The sequence below is a fragment of the Acromyrmex echinatior genome, chromosome 6 (genome assembly GCF_024713525.1).
Source record: "Acromyrmex echinatior isolate Ae372 chromosome 6, ASM2471352v2, whole genome shotgun sequence".
Lineage (NCBI taxonomy): Eukaryota > Metazoa > Arthropoda > Insecta > Hymenoptera > Formicidae > Acromyrmex > Acromyrmex echinatior.
This window is the reverse complement of record NC_141857.1, coordinates 13,727,621-13,733,620: the sequence shown is the minus strand read 5'-3', so window position 1 is coordinate 13,733,620 and position 6,000 is coordinate 13,727,621. Positions and strand designations below refer to the sequence as shown.

Here is a 6,000-nt window from a genome sequence, read left to right as displayed (position 1 = left end):
GAAACTCTTCTTGTTATGTTTTGCAAGCAAAGAAATTGAGATGTTTAAACAGTTGGCAATGGCATTTTCGGTCAATTCATGTGGCTGCCATTTTCCTTCTTTCTGAATCTTTCCCATAGCTTGTAAACGTCGAAAAATAGTTGATTTATCGACTTTCAGTTGTTGAGACAATTCTTTGAGTGTTTGAGCTGGATTTTCTTCCAATAGAGCTTGCAATTGTTCATCTTCGAATTTTTTCGGTTGACCTGTTCGTTGTTTGTCGTGAACGTCACAATCACCACTTTTGAATCGTCGAAACCAGTCTCTACATACTGTTTCCGATGGAGCAGATTCACCATAAATTTCCGCAAGCAATCGATGAGTTTCAGCTGCACTTTTTTTCAAATCAAAATAGTGTAAAAGTACACATCGGAAAAACAACTTATCACGTTCCATTTTAATTCAGTTATAGAAAAGCACATATGTAAACAAGGATGACGTCTGTTGACTGAATTTTAGTAGGAAATGTTCACATTTAAAAATGATATAAGTAGCAGATGTCTCTGACCATAGCAGTTACGCAGTTACTGCCATCTAAACGTGAACAGTGGCTTTTAATGCAAACCCCTAATATGTTCCATGTTATTCCCAACGTTTTTAAAGAACGGTCTGCATCAAGTGTAAGATTCGCGTGTCACGCTCGTGTCGATAAATCATTAATGACACATTCATTTTTGGACGCCCACTGCCTAATGTTAAAGCCTCCACGCGCCAGTAAGGCGATCATTTCGTTCCGGATCAATCAACCTCGTCGATGCTAGCCGCTCCGGACAGCAGATTGTTTACGTATAAATATATCTTAAGAATCTCAGCTGCTTTCGGAAAAGTGTAACTTTCATCGTCCGCTAGCTTTTGGAGGGTACGGATCGCAAGAAACGGAGAAGACACTACACCGAATGCGAGCGTATTAAACTGGAAGGTCTCAATTTTTTCATTCCTGCGCCACGAAATACGCTTCGTTCGTCCTTGTTAACTAATACTTGCAGGTACATTTTTTCAATATCTGCAATTATAGTGTATTCATATGTTCAGAAGCGAATTAAGTAGAGTATTTTGCAAATAGAACATTTTGAATGGTCGGCCCTACCATCAACGCATCATTCAAGGATATACCGGTATTCGTTTTCGCTGAAGCGTCAAATATTATTCGAATTTTAGTTGTATCGCTCGATTCTTTGAATACCACGTGATGAGACATGTAATATCTATCATCTTCGGGATTGTCTACCGCTGATATATAATCCGATGTCAAATATTGTTCAAACACTCGCGTATATTCGGCTTTAAATGCCCTGTCTCGGTCGAGAGCTGAGAAACGTTTGAGTTTCTCGCTACGCTTCGCGACTCCCCAAGATGCTTACCCGTTATCACGAAATGGTAAAGATACTACGTAACGTCCATCGGCATTACGAGAAGTTTTCATAAAATGTGTCTCACACACGATTTCTTCATCGAATTTCTTCGTCGGACGCTTCACTATAATTTCTTCGGTCGTCCAAAATTTTATTATTTGATTTTCTAAGTTTGTTAAACGATAAATCTCCGATTTTGAAGGAGAATAGCTAAATGTACTGCCGGCGACCACCCAACCAAGACGTGTTTTTTGTAAATATAGGTCATGACCTGCATGTGACACATTGATTTGTCCAATGGAGAACAATGATAACGTTGTTCCAGATCCGATCAATAAATCGATGGATCGCGGCAAATGGAAATCTGGATTTGCCAACTTGATATTCGACGATATTTTAATAAACTCTCGCGGAAAAATTTCAGATGGTATCAAATCTGCAATGGCCAGTGTCGTCCAGCACGTCAGCTTCTTGCGAAAGCCGTCACGCGTTAATTGCACGGTGATTCGCACTTCTCGATTCCGTACTTGTAGTGTTAATCGAAGTTATACCGGCGCCGATCGAAGTCATACCGACGGTTATGGAAATGCCCAGACGCTTCATATGCTCAGAGATGAAATTTGTAGTGGAGCAAGTATTTAGCAAGGCGCGACATTTTATAATTATTTATTTTAATGGTCACCGATGTATATCAATGCACTTGTCGATAATGGCGGCGTAGGTGTATGCAAGAAGTTTATTGCTTTGTTACCGACCAGCGGGATCAGTTAGTCGATTTGCGTAATCTCAGGCTTCGTTGCACTAGATTTACTGGTCACGTAGTTCTCGAGAACAGCGTGTTGTGACACTTCTAACAAATCATTCAACTCGAGAACTTGCAAGGACTATCTCGGTGACAACGCAAACAATTATGGCAAACCTTTACATTCTTCACGAGTTCAATACGTTTAAGTATAGGCAGTCGCTTAAATTTATCGCATAGATACAAAGGATGCTGTTTTACCTTGCATGCTAAACAAGTACGCGATGCATTTAATAAACATGCTCAATTCGTGGCGTGACGTTTCTTTTGCTGGTGGCTCGCCCCTCTTTCTCTAAATCCGCGATCTTCGATCTCTTTCACTTTGACGCGCACATTGCGGTTTTAAATAGAAACTTGTACATATCGTCAAATTCATTTCTCTTTCTCGAGTCATTTCCCATTTTTCCAACGTACTCTTTGGTTATTTAATATCTAAAATATGGACGAGCATTTCGGGACCGATAGAAACTCCCAAGACATTTAACGAAGTGACGTGCTGTTGGATGTTGTCCGCGAGCTTAGAAAGACCGCTTGAGGTTTCCTTTGCTAACGCGGCTCATATTCAAAATTAAAGAGAAATGCTATGAAATTAAGAAGCGTTTGATCTCATATGAGTGTTCTAACAATTCCCATGCCTTCGAATAATTGATTCCATCCATCTCGAATATCCTCGTTTTATTGGCTGCTTCTTCCATTAGAACTGATTTTAGAATGTAATTTATCTATGTCGGACAGATTCGCAACCCTATCATGTTACGAAACGCGTTTTTAAATGACAACCAATTTTCCATCAAACGTAGATAGGAGCGCCAGGCAATTCGCCAGTTCTTCACAATTGTCGCGCTCGCGTTGTTACCGGATTATGTCTCGATATTCGACATGCCGGCATTTGACGTATTCGCCGGGTTTAGAATATCTTCAATTTTACCAGCGAGAGCATAGAATCGCTCTTGAATGCTAGCGAATTCATTCTGATGAACATCTTTCGTCATGGCAAGCTCGCTGTTATGCTTTTCGAATACATTATGTAAGTCTGTTAAACGCGCGATTTCTAATTTTAACGTGGCGTTATTTCATTCTTAGATCATCCTTGTCAAGAAGGTTCGACAAGTTGGTTATCTGGGATTTTAAAGAGGTTCGTTTTTGTAACAGAAACTTCTATCGGCTATTTTTGTGTAATGTGAATTCGAAGTGAAATCGAATGATTTACGCTCCACAAGACCCATATAAGTGGAAACTTGAACGTGTAATTGTTCTGGCAATTTCGCAGATTCGGAATGAATCATGTACGGCCGTTTATTTGCCTCACAAAAATTGAATCGTGAAAGCTTGTATTTTCTAATGTTACGTCCGTGCGTGTGAACACCTCACAGGAGGCACCAAATGTTTCACAGTTTAGTATAAAACAATACCACTAAATTTTTATACTGTATTTTCGTGTATAGTTTATTTTATTAAGTAATAGTTTTCATGTCTTGGGTTCGCAGCCCGTAAATATCACAATGTTAACACAAAATATTTTTTGTTAACACTAGCGCATTGGATGAATGCGGTAACAATGTATTGATAAACGTTCATATATTTGTTGACGCACTGGATAATATTCGGATAATATTTATATTGATTTCTGCATTCGATGACGCCTAGGAACTGATGCCCTGAGTCGAAGTATGGGAAACGCTTTGAGGCTATTGCCCTGATTCGAGGGTACAGACGCATGATACGCTTAGAGGCAGATACTTTAATACTTTTTACTCGAACGCTCGCGAGAAGGCCTGGATTATGCCTTGACTCACGATTGCTTCTGGATGTGTACGTTCTGCTAGGCTCCGTGATCGATTACCTTCGATCCTGATCCCCGAACTACTCCGATCTGGCTTCTGATTGGTGGATCAGAGAGACCGCAGATCGATGGCGACGACGAATACGACAAGCGCGGTACTCGCCGCCAAGATTATAGGCGCCAACAATCCTTTGTATTAGTCGCGCGCGACGTTGGCGGCTTCGTGACACAATAAGTTGTGTGTTCCTATGCGAGAGGTATGTATGTGTGTGTGTCCAAACCGTCCAACCCTTCGTTTTCGCATTTCGTCGTGCACGATATAGATTTTTGACAGGCAACATAAAAAGTCGAAAACACAAATTCGGAAACAAGAACCAAATACAAAAGTGTTAATAATAATATAAATATTAAATTAGAAAGTGTTACGCCAATTCAAATTTTTTTATTTTTTTAATAATATCCAGAATTTAATACTTGTGATTGTTTACATATTCCTTAACATATTTAAATATAAAAAAAACAGTAACGTCCGTCGTAACAAAATTTCCTTATTAACGACGAACATTACTAGGCGCAACGCGAGCGTCTTTGCTGTAGCAACGATAAACTCGGTACCGATTGCGATGCTGAAATTGTTACTGTGGCAACGATGTATGTACTTGCTGAGTGCTGCGATACCGAGCCGAAGTGTCACACATTGCACACAGGGAGCAATGGAAAATCAATAATTAATTTAAATACAGTAATTAACGAATGCATAAATCGTAAGAATATCGTGTCGCCAAAACCAGGGTCATCAAATCCGGACAAATTTCAATTCAAATTTTCCGCTGTACTGTGCCTCCGCCAGAGATTGTTATTGGCGTCCAAGAAAGCCTGATGCTTCTAGTAAACAGTCATATTCTCAAAATGGCCGCGATGTTGAAACCAAGTGCGGAGTATAATCGAAGAGCCGCGATCATCGAAGACCTTCGCGCCGGGCGCTCAGCAACGGAAATAATTCGGTTCTTTGGATACCCGAGATCCACTGTTTATGACGTTGTGGCAAAATATATGGCTTTAAAACAGTCCAACGAAGGTTCCAGTATGCCAGCGAGGAAGAGTCACTCGAAAGAACGCACCGCGAGGATCCCTGCAGTCGTTGAAAGAGCTCAAACACTGATTTCGGATGACCCAAGGCAATCGTTGCGAAAATTAGCATCGATTGTTGGTGTAAGCGAGCCAACAATGCGTCGAATTGCCGAGGAGGACCTTCGATACAAATCGTACACATTAAAGAGACTCTCTGAGACTGCCACGACAAGGAATTGTTCAATTTGTCCGGATTTTGGTGACGCACCCTGTATACTATTGTCTAACGGAAGTTTGCATACCAAGTGCCAAAAAAGCACGGCAGTTTAAGTAAACACGGCAGAAACTCTGTTAAACAATTACCAAACGAGCTCGTTGCGACAATAAAAATGTATATCCCTGGATATCAATCCAGCAGGCGAAGACCTGACATCGCGAGAGATTGCGGAAAGGAGCCGTGACCGCCCTTATATATCTCTCCATAATGAAAAAATCGGATAAATTTAAATTATTCATATAAAAATCGTCTAGTGAATGTTTTAGAACATTCAGTTAGTTAGTTAATCTTTCGACCGCAAAACGTCGACGGTCAGAAGAGTATATAAACAGAGTCTTTTCAAAGCAGAGCGCACTTCATAAAAGTCAGCATTTCGGTAGTTATTTCGTTAAAGTAAGTAATATTTTTAGTACAATCTTTAGTCGCGAAACTTTCTTTTGGCGTTTTCCAATTGCGGATACCCGATTGTTCACTCGAGATAACGAGATTTCAAAGGTTCAGATTCGCTATAAGCCAAGACTCTGCTCTTTTCCTTTTCCTTTTCTTTTCCTTTTTTTTTGCGTACTGTCGCGAATCTGCATAGCAGTATAAATTACAAGAATTTCGCAAGTTTTCTTTTTGTTCTTTTTGTTCTTTTCTTTTGTATGCGCGTGTGCTTAAGTTAGCAATAAAGTTA

At 40.1% G+C, this 6,000-nt stretch overlaps 1 pseudogene; it reads right to left on the bottom strand.

The window, feature by feature from the left end:
- Positions 1 to 513: 513 nt before the first annotated feature.
- LOC147909503 (uncharacterized) lies at positions 514 to 3,479 on the bottom strand (annotated as a pseudogene).
- Positions 3,480 to 6,000: the final 2,521 nt, after the last annotated feature.